This window comes from Onychomys torridus, chromosome 13 (genome assembly GCF_903995425.1).
Source record: "Onychomys torridus chromosome 13, mOncTor1.1, whole genome shotgun sequence".
Classification (NCBI taxonomy): Eukaryota; Metazoa; Chordata; class Mammalia; order Rodentia; family Cricetidae; genus Onychomys; species Onychomys torridus.
The window spans coordinates 1692557-1711050 of NC_050455.1; positions in this window are offsets into that span (position 1 = coordinate 1692557).

Sequence of the window (18494 nt, forward strand, 5' to 3'; positions counted from 1 at the left end):
CACACACACACACACACACACACACTTAACAGGAATTAAGGGGATGTAGAGATGGCTCAGTGGTTAAGAGCACTGGCTGCTCTTCCAGAGGACCCAGGTTTGATTCCCAGCTTCCACATGGCAGCTCACAACTACCTTTAATTCCAGTTCCAGGGAATCCAATACCCTCTTCTGTTCTCCTCAGGCACCAGGCACACATGTGGTGCACAGACAAACATGCTGGTACTATAGACATAAAATGTGTGTGCAGGTGTGTATGTGCATGTGTGGGCGGCCAGAGAGCACCTTTAGGTGTAACTTCTCAGGAGCTGTCTACCTTATATGTGTGTACACATGCATCTATGATAGCAGATGTCCACAGTGGCTGGACAAGAGTGTCAGATGCCCTGGAGCTGGATTACAAGTGACTGTGAGCTGCCTGATGTGGTTGTTGGAACTGAGCCCAGGACCTTAGTAAAAGCAGTCCATGCTCCTAACCATTGAGCCACCTCTCAGCTCCTCTACCTCATCGCTTACTTGCTTATTTATTTATTTTGATACAGGGCCTCTTAGTGGCCCAGAGCTAGCCAATTCATTGAGGCAGGCTGGCTGCCCAGTGAGTCCCAGGGACCCAGCTGTCTTTCTGCCCTCTACCAGGATTATGAGTGCTCAACCACTTTGACATAGGTGCTGGGCATTGAACTTGGGCCTTCAGGCTTGTGCAGCAGACACTCCCCTGACTGAGTTATCTCCTCGTCCCTTCATGTAGAAGCTTTGGAACTGTGTTGTTAAGATTTCAGTAGGGGGTTGGGGATTTAGCTCAGTGGTAGAGAGCAAGCACAAGGCCCTGGGTTCGATCCTTAGCTCCACAAAAAAAAAAAAAAAAAAAAAGAAAAAAAAGAAAAAAGAAAAACAAAAACTTTGGGGCTGGAGAGATGGCTCAGAGGTTAAGAGCACCGACTGCTCTTCCAGAGGTCTTGAGTTCAATTCCCACATGGTGGCTCACAGCCATCTGTAATGATATCTGGCGCCCTCTTCTGTATACATAATAAATAAATAAACCTTTAGCCAGGCGGTGGTGGCACACGCCCGTAATCCCAGCACTTGGGAGGCAGAGGCAGGTGGATCTCTGTGAGTTTAAGACCAGCCTGGTCTACAGAGCTAGTCCAGGACAGGCTCCAAAGCTACAGAGAAACCCTTTCTCAAAAAACCAAAAAGAGAGAGAGAGAGAGAGAGAGAGAGAGAGAGAGAGAGAGAGAGAGAGAGATTTCAGTAGTGACCACTGAAAAATGCACTCAGGAAGATCATGCAACTGCTCTGCCTATTCTTGTATAAGGGACTAAGGGACACAGTGCTTCCACGCTGTCTCATATGGACTGCCTTAGAAGGTGTCTCTCAGTCCCTTCCAGCTGCCTTCCCCTGTATCATCTACATTTTTCTTTTTCATTTATTCCACCTCTTTAAAACTATTTGTTTATTTTCAGTGGGTATGTATAGGCATTGGACAGCCTCCATGTGGTCAGGACAACTTTGGTTCTGTATTTCCACTATGTAGGTTCTGGGGATAGAACTCAGGTCTTCAGTCTTGGCAGCAAGCACTTTTACCTGCTGAGCCATCTTGACAGCCCTGTCTTAGCCGCCCCTCACTTTCCCTCATCTGAAAGCTTGTCCTTTGAGCTCCCGCTGAACTTCTTTCTCCCTGTGCCTGGTCGGGGTCTCACTGAGTGATTTCTCTTTCCATTCTTGGCTCCTTTCAGAAGATCAGTCCTTAAAGAAGGTGTGTGTGTGTGTGTGTGTGTGTGTGTGTGTGTGTGTGTGTGTAAACAACTGAGTTATCAGCTTCTTGATCGGTGACTTGTCTAAATATTATTTCTTGTCAAACTTACATCACACGCCTGGAGGCACGGGCTAGCCTTTACAGGTGCCACCAACAACTTGATATCGGCACTGGCAGCTGTATAATGTTGTCATGAGGCGTGCATTTTCGGAAGATGTGAACAGACTTTCTGGGGAAGTAAAGGGAGTTCTAGAGACCAGAGGCCTTCTTGGGAAGACTAATAACAAAAGAATGTTCCCAAGAAGGGGAAAGACTCAGAATTGTCACCCAGTACTGGGAAAGCACCCCAGCAGAGGAGGGACTGCTGAACGAGATGACGCACACTTGAGTTGCAGTTTCGTGGAGCTTCTGCCAAGTTAAACCCAGGGCCATGGACGTGGTGGTGACAGGCAAATGCCTACAGGATGACCCTTCAGTGGTGTCAGCTGGTGGGACTGAAATGTCTTAATATCTACTTTTAATAATATTTGTAGCTTGGGAATGTAAACTTTGGAGATGATTTTTCAAGTATAAAAATGACATGTTAGGTAAAGCCTAACCATGGACTATGGCATTGGTAAAAGGTGTGGAGTCTGTCCTTGGTGCCATCATCCTATGATATTGGTGACACATGTCTAACCCCCCTTAATAACTTCAGCTAAGACCTTAACTAGGAGCTAGAAATCACACCAGTTGGGATAAATGTCAAATTCTTGTCTGGTAAGGCCCTTTGACATCAACTTTAAAAAGATTTAGGAATAAGATGTTTTTATAAATGGATTCTCTTTCCTCCCTCCCTCCCTCCCTCCCCGCCTCTCTCTTTCTCTCTTTCTTCCTTCCTTCCTTCCTTCCTTCCTTCCTTTCTTTCTTTCTTTCTTTCTTTCTTTCTTTCTTTCTTTCTTTCATTTTCTTGAGACAGGATACTGCTATGTAGTCTAGGCTGGCCTAGAACTTGTTATGCAGCCAAGGATACACAGTTCAAGTTGGCCTCCCTCCTCTGGAGTACTGGGATTATAGGCAAGCACCATCACATCTGGCTTAAATGGGCTCTTTCTTTTCATCTAGAATCTATCTTTGTATTTGAAATGTGGTGAGGCCTATTGATTTTCTACTTAACAGTGTTTATACAGATTGCACAGAAGGGCTATCTGTTATTACACACTCAGTAGTCTACAGTTTAACAAGTATTTAAACACTCACACGTTTTCTTTTTTTTCAGTTTCCTGTCTATCTGTTTGCCTCCATCTATGTCACAGAGAGAACAGTAAGGCAAGGAGGCTGAGGGATCCTGTTAGGTGGATCATTGAGTCAGATTTTAAACTCAATGGAAGCTATTAATCTGAGGTCTAACTGTTATAGAATATTAGTTAAAGGTGTGTTACATTTGTTTATGCTGTGGAACATTTGTTTAATGATGCAAAGACGTGTTGCATTCTTTCATGTTGCATTTGTTTAACTCTGTGAAGCTATGTTACTTTGCCTGTCTAAAACACCTGGTTGGTTTAATAAAGAACTGAATGGCAAATAGCCAGGCAGGGAAAGGATAGGCAGGGCTGGCAGGCAGAGAATAAATAGGAGGAGAAATCTGGGAATAAGAGATTGAGGATCGAGAAAAGGAGGAGGACACTAGGGGCCAGCCACCCAGCTACACAGCAAGCCAGAGTAAGAAGTAAAGAAAGGTCTGCAGAATAGAGAAAGATAAAAGCTCAGAGGCAAAAGATAGATTGGATAATTAAAGTTAAGAAAAGTTCACTAGAAATAAGCCAAGCTGAGGCTGGGCATTCATAAGAAAGAATAAGCCTCTGTGTGATTTACCTGGGAGCTGGGTAGCAGGCCCCTCAAAAAAGCCAAAGAGCCAACAGAATAAAAACAAAAACAAAAATAAAAAACCAACAACACATAACTGTCTTTGATGAGACAGCCATTTTAAAATTAAAAATATATCTGTTCCCACTGGTCTATTTTTCTGTCTGACCCTGTCCTAGGCCTCTCCCAAGCCCAACTTGAACAAGGTAGAGTCATCTGAGAAGGGGCCTCAGTTAAGAAAATACTCTCAACAAATTGGCCTTTGGGCAAGCTTATGGGGCATGCCCTTGATTGATAATTGAAGTGACAGGGCCCAGCCCACTGTGAGCATCTCTACCCCTTGGCTGGCCATTGTGGGTACTATAAGAAAGCTGGCTGAACAAGCCAGGAGAACAAGCACTCCTTTATGGTCTCTGTATCAGTCCCCATCTCAAGATCCTGTCCTAACTTCTTCAGTGGTTGACAACTACCTGGAAGTACAAGTTGAAAGGAAACCCTTTCCTCCTCAAGTCATGGTGTTTTATCACAACAGTAGAAACCTTAACTAAGACAGGCCCCATACCTATCGCTGCTAAAATCTCATGGCAATGACTGGACTTTGAAATAATCAATAAATGAGGCTGGAGAACAGCAGAGTCAGGCATCCTCATGAAACACACGTAGAAGAGGGAAAGGAAGAGGCCCAGCCAGCTGAAAGCGCCCACCAGACCCCATGTGACCCTTCCCAGGTGTTCATGGGGAAGTGTGTTTCTGACAAGTGGGAGGTAGGAGACAGTCTTTCTGTCTGCTTTTAGGAAGCCATAATGGCTTTAGAAAGCACTGCAAAGCTGTAGTGATATTGCCCATGACCTCCACGGGCTGAGGAGGGAGGACACTCAGTCTTTTGGAGACTGACAGTGGCGTAAGCATATGTTTACTTATTTTGGTGGTTTTTGAGACAAGATCTCAAGTAGCCCTGGCTGGGCTCAAACTTTCTTTGTAGCTGAGAATGACTGAACTCCTGGTGCCCTTATGGTCACTTCCCAAGTGCTGGGATTACAGACATGCATCACCAAGCCTGGGACGTAAGTGTTTAAATAGCATTTTAATTGAATCATATAAATTATTTTTCTCCATGTGTCAGGTCTCTTGATACACTTAGTCTTATGAAGATGTAGCTTTAGACAAGGGGACTCATTTCTCTGTGTCTCCATACATGACTGAGGTTATCATTGGTATTTACACATAAGGTCATCACACATATTAAATGCGTTTCAAGGAAAGCTGAGCCCATAGATTTTGACTACTGTAGGCCGGCTTGTAATGTGCTGTGGACGTAATGTGCTGTGTGTTTGTGCGGCTCCAGCTGGTGAGTATCACACTGCTCTTTTCCTCTTCTCATTTTGGTGAAATATGCAGCACACAGACCTTACCGTTTTAGGGCTGGGTGTGGTGGCACGGGCCTGGAATCCTAACATTTTAGAGAATGAAGCAGGGGGATCCTGAGTTTGAGGCTATCCTGGGATACATACCAAGTTTGAGGCTAGTGTGGTCTACATAGCTAGATTCTGTAGCTAAATAAGTGAATTTAGCTATGTTTGTTGTTTGTGGATGTACTATGCAGTGACACCAGGTAGATTCACTTTACTGTATGAAACACATTTTTAAGAGGAGCAGTATGGGCCAGTGAGACCACTCAGCATGTGAAGGTGCATGCTGTTAAGTCTGAAGACAGTTCAATGCTGGGAATCACATGGTGGAAGCAGAGAACCAACCCCAGCAAGTCTTCCTCTGATGAACACACACACACACACACACACACACACACACACACACACACACCCCATGTCATATGCAAATGTGTGCCTATACATATATAAATAAATAAATGCAGTCTGTGAAAAACAAAGAGAAGCAGTCACTGTAGGGAGGGGTGGGTGTGGGAGGGGGGTACCGTGTTCGGGGGAGCTAGCTCCTGATCTGCTAGCTGGTGCTAGCTCCTGCAGTATCAGGGTGAGGGGTGACCACCCAGAGGAGCAGCTGACAGGTACAGATCGCTCACTCTTGCTGTGTTTTCCACTCAGGCCAGTGGCTGCCCTGCTCTTCAGCGGTGCTTTGTCCCTGAGAACAGAAGGTCTGGGCTCTTATCCACTTTGATGATGTCATTCTTCGGCAGTGTCATCAGACCTGTGACTGAAGCACTCAGAAGGTCTAGGGACAGTGATCAGAAGTTCATGACTCATGTTTTCTAGGACGTCTAGATGACGTGTACCACTGAAGTCAGCAGGTCTGCCGACGTCCTTGAAATGGATGAGGCCAGAAGTATCAAAGGCCGTTTTCTGAAAGTCTTAAGGAGGGAACAAATAGACCTCAATAAGAATGAGATGTTCCCAGCCCTTGCTCTCTGAGGGTGTGTCCTCATGCTGCTAGAACACTTGTCATTAATGGTGCCACTGTCCTGTAGCTGATAAACTAAAGAAAAGCCAAGGAAGTGACTGACCCAGAGTAGGGCACACATGTCTGCAAATCCAACCTCAGAGTTAATTTATTTGTTGATTTGTTCCTTCAGCAAATGTTTATTCAGTACTGAGTATATCCTGGGAACTGTAGTAGACACTGAAAGATGACATCCTTTGTAACGAGTTTCTTTGAAAAATTGATTTTAGCTAGGTGGTGGTAGTGCTCACCTTTAATCCCAGCATTCAGGAGGCAGAGGCAGGTAGATCTTCAAGTTCAAGGCCAGCCTAGTCTACAAAGTGAGTTCTTGGACAGTAGAGCTGTTATACAGAGAAAACCTGTCTTGAAAAAAATTGTATTTATTTATTGTTATAAGTGTGTGTATATTACATGTGCATGAGCATGCGCACCTGCCACTGAACTGAAGCTTGTGTGTGTGTGTGTGTGTGTGTGTGTGTGTGAAGACACCTCTGAGGAGTTGGTTTTCTCTTTCCACTTTCACATGGATGCCAAGGATTGAACTCAGGTCATCAGAATAGTCAACATCTTTACCTGCATAGCCACCCCAGCATCCCAAGGACTGTTTCTAGTATGAAACTTTTCATTTAAATGCCTCTTCTTTCTTTCTTTCTTTCTTTCTTTCTTTCTTTCTTTCTTTCTTTCTTTCTTTCTTTCTTTCTCTCTCTCTCTTTCTCTCTCTTCCTTCTCCTTCCTTCCTTCCTTCCTTCCTTCCTCCCTCCCTCCCTCCCTCCCTCTCTCTCTCTCTCTCTCTCTCTCTCTCTTTCCCCTCCTCCTCCTCCTCCTCCTCCTCCTCCTCCTCCTCCTCCTCCTCCTTCTTCTTCAGCTGAGGATGGAACCCAGGGCTTTGTGCTTGCTAGACAAGCGCTCTACCACTGAGCTAAATCCTCAACCCAAATGCCTCTTCTTCTTAATTCTAATTTTTTTTTTTTTCGAGACAGAGTTTCTCTGTAGCTTTGCAGCCTGTCCTGGAACTTGCTTTGTAGACCAGGTTGGCCTCGAACTCACAGAGATCCACCTGACTCTGCCTAACAAGTGCTGGGATTACAGGCGTGCGTCACCACTGCCCGGCTAATTCTAAGTTTTAATTGATATTTTTTTAACTTTTATTATCATTTTATATGTATGCGTGTTTTGCCATCTTCCTTAAGACCTTCAGAAAATGGTGTTTGATGCTTCTGGAATTATTCATTTCAAGAAGTTCAACACAATTGCTGACATCAATGCCATATCATCTAGACATCTTGTTGCCTGCAGAGGCCAGAAGAGGGCATCTGAGCCCTGGAACTGGAATCACAGATGGTTGTGAGTTGCCCTGTGGCTGCTGGGAATCAAAGCCATGTCCTGTCCTCTGAATGAACAGTTAGTACTCTAAGACATTTCTCTAATCTTTAATACTGATTTTGTTTGTTTGTTTGTTTGAGATAAGGTCTCACTACGTAGCCCTGGCTTGCCTGGAGCTCACATGTAGACCAGACTGGCTTCAAACTCAGAGATCCACCAGTGTCTGCCTTCTGAGTGCTGGGATTAAAGGTGTGCACCACTATGCCTGGTCCTGAAATTTTTGAATTAGAGAATTTATTCTGGAGCTATTTTGAGTGACTATGGATCCAGAAAGCAGAGTTAGGTTGCCCCAAATTCCATTCCAAAGTGGAAGCTTTCACGACATTTTATAGTTTTGTAAAATAAAGTCTCAAGCCAAGGCAGGTTTAAAATATGTAGGTGGGCACATCAGAGGGGTCCCACAGGAAGTGGAGCAGCAAGGTGGGGAAGGCTTTCTATGGGTCAAGATGCTATCTGATGGCACTTTTACTCTTGGATTGTTGGAAGCTAGTGGTCTGCTCAGTTAATAGATACCAAAAGATTTTTAATCTGTTGGTCACAGGATATTAGTTCTGACACAGAGGTGGGCAAGTGACTGTTCCAGAGGCTAAAGCTAGCCCAAGATAAGGTAATTAGCCTCTGGACCCGCAACATTCCAGCCTCTCCACATCACTGTCATTTTAATCTGCCAAACACAACTTCTTTCTAGGAATCTCATTCACAGCCCCCCCCTGGCCAACATCACGTTTGTACATGTGAGAGGGCCACATATTATGATTATTAGATATTGTAAGGTCCCTCATAGCTAGACAATCAGATGTAGATGAGGCTGAGTAGTGGGCAGTGCAGTTGTCTTTAGGAGAGAAGAAGAGCTGGTATAGTCCATCAAGAAAAAAAAATAAAAAAACAAAAAACAACCAACCCTGGGTCATATCCAAACAATCAGGCATCATCATCTGGATGGACACATGCTAGGATTCTATACCAAAGATTAAGCAATTAAGCAAAGTTTAGCATAGTGAAGTGAAAGATAAGTATTCAAAATACCAAAATTTACTTAAAAAAATTTTTTTTTCATTTTACATACCAACCCCAGCTCCCCCTCCCTCCCCTTCTCCCCCTTCCTTACCTCCCTCCCACTCTACCCCCATCCTCTCAGAGTGGGTAAGGCCTCCCATGGTAGTCAACAAAGTCTGGCATACCAAGTTGAAGGAGAGCCTAGCCCCTCTCCATTGTATCAAGGCTGAGCAAGATATCCTACCACAGGGAATGGGCTCCAAAAAGTCAGTTCATGCACCTGAGATAAGTCCTGGTTCTACTGCCAGGGACCCCACAAACAGATCAAGCCACACAACTGTCACCCACATTCAGCGGGCCTAGTTTGGTCCCATGCAGGTTCCCGAGCTGTCAGTCCAGAGTCAGTGAGCCCCAACTAGTACTGGTCAGCTGTCTCTGTGGGTTTCCCCATCATGATCTTGACCCCTTCTTCTTCTTCTTTTTTTGAATGCTGAATGCTGTTTATTGAGGGAGGGAGGAGGTCAAAATTTACTTTTTTAGGCTAGGTTGACTTTATGTTCCCCTTGTATTTACAGTTATTTGTACTCTATGAACTATCTTACTTATATTTAAATAGTTAGAAATGTGGCCCCAAAGTTTTAGTTTGTAAGCCTAGCTTTTAAAAGCTGAGTCATCTTTCAAGCCCAGGGCCCTACAATTTAATTTAACTCCTCTTCTGTTTAGTTGGTAGGTGTCAGATGACACAAGCTTTTAAGTATATCCCAAAGATCTTAGACTGGATGACTATTAAATATCAGAGAGAATTAGTACACTTAGAGCTCATAAAATAAACCTAGAGGTTTCAGGTGGACATACCCAGACCCAACTGCCCAGAGGTCAGAGATTCCATCCATCTATCCATCCATCATCCATCTATCCATCCATCCACCACCAATCACCTATTCAACAAGCTATCCATCTGCTGACCTTTCAACCCACCATCCATTCATCTACTCATTTACCTATGGATGCACTTATCCATTCCTCCATCTGTCCATCTGTCCATCCATCCATCCACCCATCCACTGATCATCTTTAGAGGATTTGTGAATTTGTTTTTTAAAGCCAGGGTCTCATGTAGCCCAGGCTGACCTCAAAGTGGTTGTGTACCCAAGGACAACCTTGAACTTCCAATCTTCCTGAGTGCTGGGAATACAGGTGTGCACTCCCAAACTGGGTCTACGCAGTGCTGGGGACTGAATGTAGGGCTGACGGGGCTGCACCCCGCCTGGCCCTGGGATTTTAGAAAAAAGACCTATTTGTTTGTTTGTTCGTTTATTTATTATGTATACAGTGTTCTGTATGCATGTATGGCTGCAGGCCTGAAGAGGGCACCAGATCTCATTACAGATGGTTGGGAGCCACCATGTGGTTGCTGGGAATTGAACTCAGGACCTCTGGAAGAGCAGTCAGTGCTGTTAACCTCTGAGCCATCTCTCCAGGCCGGCACTGGGGATTTTATGAGGGGAATCATCTGCTATATCTTCCCATATAATCTGATCGTGGAACAAAGATTTAGAAACACTAAAATGTGGACTGTGCAGTATTCTCTCATCTTCTTTAGGACCCTTCTCATAAAGCCTCACCCTCTTAGCTTTTAAAGCTCATGCATAGTTACGAGAAGATTAAGATTTTGATAAGCAGCTAGAGTCTGTTACACTCCTAAGGTGTCTGAGAGTCTACCTCTTTCTAAAGACTGAGGGGTCAGGTGTGGTTTTGACAAAAGAATGAAGGTGGGGGCTAGGGTAAGGTGCTTGCTGCGCAGATGGAGGGATCTGAGTTCAGTCCGAGTGCTCAGGGGAAAGGCTCCGTGAGCTCCAGCTTCAGTACGCTCCAGGCTCCGTGAGAGGCCTTGTCTAAAATAAAAAAATAAATATAAGGTAGAGAGCGATTGCAGAAAACACCTGATGTTGATCTCTAGCCTCCACACACATGTGCATATATATTCACATGCATCTTCACACAAGGACATGTGTATACACAGATACATATGTACACATACAAGAATAAGGGACCAGGTCTTCTGATAATGTTAGCCCCCACCTCTGCATTTTCTAGACAAACAAAAACTGTCGCCTTTCTTTCATGTGGAGCCACCTGGCCTCTGGCCTCACACCTGGGCTGTGTTTCATACCAGGCAAGGGCTAAGTAACTGATTGACCTGCCTTCCCACTCTCTGCCTCCCACTCCCAACTGGCACCCAGTGGCTGTGTTTGGGGAGGAGGCAGGAACCAACTACCACCTGGAGAGCTGGCAGGCGCACCCCTGTGGTGTTGATGTTTGTGTGACTTGGTCCTGGCTGGAACCTCATCCCTTGGGCTGGGTTTAAGATGTCAGCAATGCCTGGTGAAAGCAATCACTCTTCCCTACATCCCCAAATCCTTCCTGAAGTCACTTCTTTCACTTCACCTTAAAGGGCATGGTGAAGTTGTGGGGGAGGGGACTAGGAAGGACTCGTGGTAGTCCTTTTATGACTTCCCTGAGGGTCAAAGAGTCATAGAGGTCTCCTTTGCAGGGAGCCCTGCTTCCTGAAAAGCTGTGTCTTGTCTTGTTGTTGGTGGCAGGAAGAAGCAACTGCCCTCTCCCCTCCTCCCATGTCTTTCTTTGGGGACCTCACAATGTGGAGCTACAGAGTAGGGCTTATGATGAAAATGACTTCAAGTCCCTTTCTGTCTGTCTAGAGGACCTGCCAACAGACACTTAGTTTCCCTACATTGTTAAAAATTGCTCTAAAAATACAAATGACTTAAAAGTCTTTATTGTGGTGTGTGTGTGTGTGTGTGTGTGTGTGTGTGTGTGTGTGTGTGTGTGTTGTGCGTATGTGTGCACACAAATGTGCACACACTGACAGGACAGTTTGAAGTCAGGTGTCTACCTCTGTCACTTCCACATCCAGTTGGGTACACTGGATGGCCAACCAGCTCCAGGAATCCAGTTCTTCTGCCCCTTGACACATGGGGTTATGGATGTGCACAGCTATGTTTGTTTTCTTGTTCTTGTTTTTTGTTTAAGTGTGTGTGTGTGTGTGTGTGTGTGTGTGCTGGGTATCTGAACTCAGGTTCTCATGCAGCTTTGCCTACCAACCCATCTCCCCAGCTCCAGTGTTTAGTTTTCATGATGTGTACATATCAGCAGCAGCAGCATCAAAATTAGACAATACATGTGAACAGGCTCTGTAAACAGTAAGGAACTGTCTCCTCTGGAGAGTCCTCCCTTAGGTGATGCCCTTTGTGATGTGTTCTTTCTAAGAGATGTAAACAGAGGTGCTTGGTGAGGTGGTCCAGTAGGGAAAGCCGCTTGCTGCCAAGCCTGACAAACCTGAGTTCGATCCCTGATCACACCAGATGGAAGAAGAGAAGTGACTCCCTGGAGTTGTCCTCTGACCTTCATATGTGGAGCTCAGCACACACACTAAAGGAACAAATGATTAAAACAAAATTAAGAAGGATGTTGTATGTTGGAAGTCTCAACCCAAAGGTCAAACCTTTTCATGTTACCTACAGTTCCTATCCTGCTTCTGTGTCAACTGGATAGGCAAACAGAGGAAGGCATGGTAGTTACTAAGTAGTTTATTTGAAAATGTAGTAGACACCAGAGATTTAGGGTGATGGGGCAAAGCTGGGATGTGTTTTGAAATAGGGAAGGGGAAGCAGATGGTCAGAGGACAGTGACTCTCCACAGCCGTAGACTGCCCTTAAAGCAGTGCACTAAGATTAGGGAAAAGCAACGATAATTGTAGCTAGCGTTTTCCTGGTCCTGCCTGGCCCACAGTCAGGACAAATCTTTCTCACTTGCCAGTCTCGCAGCTGCTCAGACCCAACCGAGTAAACACACAGAGACTTATATTACTTACAAACTGTATGGTCATGGCAGGCTTCTTGTTATCTAGTTCTATCTTAAATTAACCCATTTCTATAAATCTATACCTTGTCACATGTTCCATGGCTCTACCTGTTGCCTTTACATGGTGCTCTCTGGGTGGCAGGCTGGTGTCTCTTCCTCAGCCTTCCTGTTCCCAGAATTCTCTTCTCTGCTTGTCCTGCCTATACTTCCTGTCTGGCTACTGGCCAATCAGTGTTTTATTTGTTGACCCATCAGAGCAATACATTTAACACACAGAACATCCCATAGCAGATAATGTCCCCCTTCTCTTGTTCTCCCCCGCCTTCCTCCCCCTCCCTTTTGTCCCCGCCCCTCCCCCCACAAATTCACTACATAGCCCAGGCTGACCTTTCATGCATGGCAATCCTGCTCTATCTTCTGAGTGCTGGAATTACAGGCACGAACCATGTGTTGTTCAATTTAAATGACTTGAACCATGACCTCAAGAAGTCTGATCAATGGTTTAACAAATACAGAGATAAACACATTGTAGCCTTGAACAAACACCAAGTATTAGCACTACAGTAATGTGCGCACTGCTGAGGAACTCTCTCAAGTTTGTCTCTGGATAGGAAGCCTGCAAGTTCCATTTCCTGAGGGCTCAGGAACTGCTACCTGGGAGTGATGGACTCCTGGAGCCTGGGAATACCAACGTGCAACGTGTTCCAGATGAGGGGTCAGGAGTCCCAGTACAGCATGTGGCTCAAGAGAGGCCTTGGGGCTTAGACTAGACATTGTAGTCTGGTCGTGACACACTTGGAAATCTTTCTGAAGTTACTGAGATGCCACACATGACCAGAGTTGTTTGTGTTATGAGAGCCTAAAAAGTGTATCCTGCTTTGCTCAGCATCACAGATACAGGGTTTCTGAGGCCTCCAGAGCAGGGGTGTGGCTTCTGAGCAGGATTTCCATTGGAGTGAAAGTCTTTGCTGAAGATGTAAGCCATCAGGCCTGGTCTGCATGGACACTGGGGTTTTGCTCTTTGCTTTTGATGCTTCTAATTGTCTTGTTTGCTGCATGTTCCTGAACCAATCTGCTATCAGGGGCTGCCACTTACTAGCTGGCTGTTTGACTAATCTCACTAATTTTTTTTAACTTAAAGATTTATTTTATGAGTGTTTGCCTGCATGTATGTATGTCCATTATGTCCATGCCTGGTGCCTAAAGAGGCCAGAAGAAAGCATGAGATCCTTTGGAACTGGAGTTACATATGGTTGTAAGCTGCCATGTGGGTTAGGGGAACCAAACTCAGGGCCTGAGCAAAAACAGCAAGTGCCCTTAACTACTAAGCCCCTCTTCAGCCTGACCAAGCTAGTTTTTGTTTCTTTTGGATACTGGAGGATACTCATTTGAATTACCTCTACAGGTTCTTCTCTCCCACACACCTTGCTTTGCACATTCTAAGAGCGCTCTCTACCCCTGAGTTACACCCTCACCCCTACATTATTCCTTTAACATCTGTGTACACATTCACTAGGAACTATATAGCTACAAACTCAACACAATTGTCTCCAATCCCCCAAGATTCTAAAGCTTGGCCAGACCCTGCCTGAAAGTTAATTCTTAGGAATATGGAGGACCAGATGTAAAAGAATGTTTAGGTCCCAAGGCTCAAAGTTGAAATTTACCACTCTGACTCCCAAATGGCTAAACTTTTAGAATGTACAAAATGATTATTTTCATTAACTAATAATTGTTACTAGATGTCTGGGGTCAAATGAAGACTCTAGAGAGATCCCCAACTGGAACTAGTGAATTTGGCCAAATAACTGAGCCTCAGAGGTAGGTCTGATTTTATGTGAAGAATCTAAACACATAATCTAAGCCCCAGACATTTTCAGTCAGTTCCCTCTGCCAGGCTCTTGGCTGCTTTACCTAGGTTGGAGGATGTAGTTGTGATTGACAAGGCTAAGACTCTTCATGGGAGAGTGAGCATCATGTAGATCTTTATAGTTCTCATTCCCCTAACTATTCATGTGTTGTTCCTGACTGTGCACCTTGGCAAGGGGAATGAAGTATTGATTGTCTCAGAAGGACCAGACTGCACCACTGGCATTAAGATAGATCCCAGCTCCCACTGAAGAAGCAGGGAGATGGGCATGTTGAAAAAGGGCAAGAGGATGCTGGATTGCTGAATTAGTGTGCTCCCTATGGGCTCCAAAGGCAATGTTATGGTTTGATTGGGATTGTTTCTGTAACCATAGCCACTTTCTGACCTTTGCTGGATATTATTAAATGGAAGACATCTTCCTAGTGAAGATGCTAGAAATGTGCTAGTTTGGGAATACAAGGTACTGAAAGTCAGCTAGCCTTACACAAGAAGGCAAGAAGAATTTGAAGTTAGAGACTTGTACGAGGGGACAGAAATGCCTGCTGGGATGGAGGAGTGAAGATGGCCACAGGGTGGTATAGAAATTTCAAACAAGGATTTTTTTGTTTGTTTTGAGACAGGATCTTATGCCTCAGACTCACTAAGTAGTCAAGAGTGGCCTTGAACTTCTGCCTTCTCTGTCTGTGCCTTTCAAGAGCTGGGGTTGCAGGCAAAGCCTTCAATCCACCCTGAGTAATTTAATTTACCAGAAGAAACACAAATGACTTTCTGTTTTGTTTTTCTCAATAGCTTCTCACTGTGCTGTCCAGGCTGTCCTTGAATTCTTCAGTTGAAGCAGTGTCTGTGCTCAGCCTTTTGAAGCATTGGGAGAGCCTGGAAGCCTCTGTTACTCACAGGCACCTTGCACAGCTGGGCAGATCATCTAGTAGGCATGAGTGAGTGAGTGAATGAGTGAATGAATGAATGATGCATCCTTCCAGAAACAGCCAATGGTGACAAGCATCTGGATCCTGATTGACTTTTATGTCTGTTGTAAGTCATTTATATCCTCTAAGTACCTTTGAAATTTCAGTTAAGCAAACTGAGCATCAATTAAGCGTGCTGTGGACCAAAGATCAACACATGTGATATCCTGCTATACAGAGAATGATATTCATAGCCTTCCACTCACACTGTCTTCTTTATGTTTTGCAATTATTTGGTATGATCTAAGCCTGAAAGTTCCTACTATTCTTTATATGGCTGGACTCAGTTTACTTTATTTAGTACCTTAAACAATATTTTTAAAATTACATTCATTTATTTATTGTGTTGGTGTATGTATGTGTGTTGTGGTGGAAGAAAATGGAACTCAGAGTATGACTGTCAGGGATCAGTTCCTTCTCTACAATGTGGGGTCCAGGGGCCGAGCGAGCCTCCACTCACTAAGTCACCTCACCAGCTCCACCTTACGTCACTTCAATGATTCAAAGGCACCTTTGAAAGGATACATGTTTGTAGATTGAAGTATTTACTTGCTTTATTTCATCTGGCTTGGCACTGGGGTGCTTTATCCTGGCTATCTATTCTAGGTCTTTTCTGAATTAGGACTATAATTAATAGGATGTGCGTCTGCTTGTATTTTGTTTAGTCTAAATATTGACACATTCTCTCTTAAATATTTAAGAGGCCTGTTATAAAGCCAATGTTATTGCTCAAATTCCTTCCATCAGTGATTAAAGATTTCTAATCTTGTCTTTTAAATGGTGCACTGAAAGTGTCACTTGTAAGAACGGCTGCCAAGGCAGCAGATAGGAGTATAGATGAGTCGTAGAATGATTGAAAAACCTTTTCAACAAAACCCCAGTTGATTCTTGTCCAGTGTTAGTCACAATCGATCTACCTGCTAATCTCATCTTACTTAATGTATGGCTTATAAAGCTGTCCTGAGGTCAATTGTTTCTTTGTTCTGAGTTCATTTACTTATTGCCTGACAGCTGGGTAGGGAACCAAAAATTTAGTTCTGGAAAGCACTTGGGAAACCTGTGGCTTATCTCCTGCCTAAAACCTGGAGGTCAAAGGTCTGAATAACTTTAGACTACAGACAGCTGGAGATTGCCCTGGCTCACACCTCTCTCTTCCCTCCTTCCCTCTTCTCTCCCCAGATCTTCCCCTCTGTTTCCCGCCACCACGATTTTAGTTATTTTGACATGGATCTCACAATGCAGCCCAGGTTGGAATGGAATTTGCTATGTAGACCAAGCCAGCCTTGAACTTGGTACATACACTAGGCTAGTCTTGAACTTGCTATGTAGAGCAGGATGGCACTAAACTTGCAATCCTCCTACTTCTACTTCCTGAGTGTGTGTCTCACCTATGCCTAGTCCTGAGTAAGGATGGTTTACTTGGCTGAAGACCAATTAGATGAAAAGTTTCTTTGCTTCCTAATAATGTGAAGACTGTTTGTCTCAATGTCTCTGCCATTTGCTCCTCCTCCTTTCCTTTCCTCCCTCTCTTTCCCTTCCCCCTTCTCTCCTTCCACCCTTGTTTCTTTTTTCCCTCTTGAGATAGGGTCTCATACAGTCCAGGCTGGCTTTGAACTCACTATGTAGGTGAGGCAAATCTCAAGCTCTGGATCCTCCTACTTCTTCCCAAGTGTACCAAGGATCACTTGGTACTTGAGAACAAACCCAGGGTCCCAGGCACACTAAATGTGTGCTGCACCATTAATGTACAGCCTCAGTTGAGTGCATTTCAAAAGCATACACTCCAGCCACCAGGACCATTACCAAGAATCACTTCTCATCTGAAGGGCTGACATCATGGCTCTTTAGCATACACAGTGTCATTCTTGTAGTCAGTGGTGAGCTACTCAAGCTCATTGAAAATCAAAATGCCATTAGGCAGGAAGAAGTGGAGGGATAGGCTCCAGGACCCACATCTTTCTCTCTCCTTTATAATATTTATATCATAACTTCCATCACTAAGGTGACAACCACTTCCATACTTGAGGGAGGAACTTAAAAGTTCCTGTGAGCTACATAAAAATGCCTCTTCTTTATTTTGATTGTTCAATGCTTACTTGTCACAGTGTCTGGCTTCAGATTTTCAAAAGCCCACCCCATGCTGGGCATGGGGCTCATACCTTTAGTTAGTCCCAGCACTCAGGAGGGAGAGTAGGCAGATCTCTGTGAGTTCTAGGCCAGTCAGGGTTATGTAGAAGGCCCAACAGGACTTCTGCAAAGGGTGGTAAGAGTGTGTCATGTAGCTGGAGATTTCCTGTGTCTTGCCCAGATGTGTAGCCTCTCAGACCCAAGTAAACGCACAAGCTTATATTACTTATAAACTGTATGGCCATTAACTCAGGCTTATGCTAGCTCTTACACTTAAATTAACCAATAATTTGTATCTATGTTCAGCCATTTGGCTTGGTACCTTTTTTCAGTTCTTCCTTGTTATCTTGCTTCCTCCATATCTGGCTGGTGACTCCTGACTCAGCCTTCCTCTTCCCAGAATTCTCCTTGTCTGCTTATTCCTCCTATACTTTCTGCCTGGCTACTGGCCAATCAGCACTTTATTTATCAATCAATCAGAGCAACACATATTCACAGTATACAGATTGACATTCCACAGCAGTGTCTTGGTTAGGGTTTCTATTGCTGTGATGAAATACCATGACCCAAAGCAAGCTGGGGAGGAAGGGGTCAACTTGGCTTACACATGTTATAGTCCGCCACTGAAAGAAGCCAGGTCAGGAACTCAAACAGAGCAGGATCCTGGAGGCAGGAGCTGATACAGAGGCCATGGAGGAGTGCTACTTACTGGGTTACTGCACATGGCTTGCTCAGCCTACTTTCTTACAGAGCCCAGGGTCACCAGCCCAGGCATTGTACCACCCACAATGGTCTGGGCCCTCCCATCAATCACTAATTAAGAAAGTGTCCAACAGGCTAGCTATAAAAACCAATCTTATAGAGGAATTTTCTCAATTGGGGGTCTCTCCTCTCAGATAACTCCAGCTTGCATCAATTTGACATAAAATTTGATATCACAAAGGGCTAACGGCTGTTCTGCCATCAGTGAGGCGATGACTCAGGAACACATCATCTCCATTCACAAGCATATACATGGAGTGGGCTTCAAGAAGCATGCCCCCTAGGCACCAAAAGATATCCAGAAAATTACCATGAAAAAGATTGAGACTCCAGTTGCTAATACCAACACCAGGCTCAACAAAGCCACCTGTGCTAAAGGACAGGAATGTCTCTTGTCATCTACTTGGGTTTGCCCAGAACAAGGGTGAGAATTTACTAAAGGATTTCATATACTTTGCAACCTACATCCTTATTACAGAGTAGAAAAGTTATA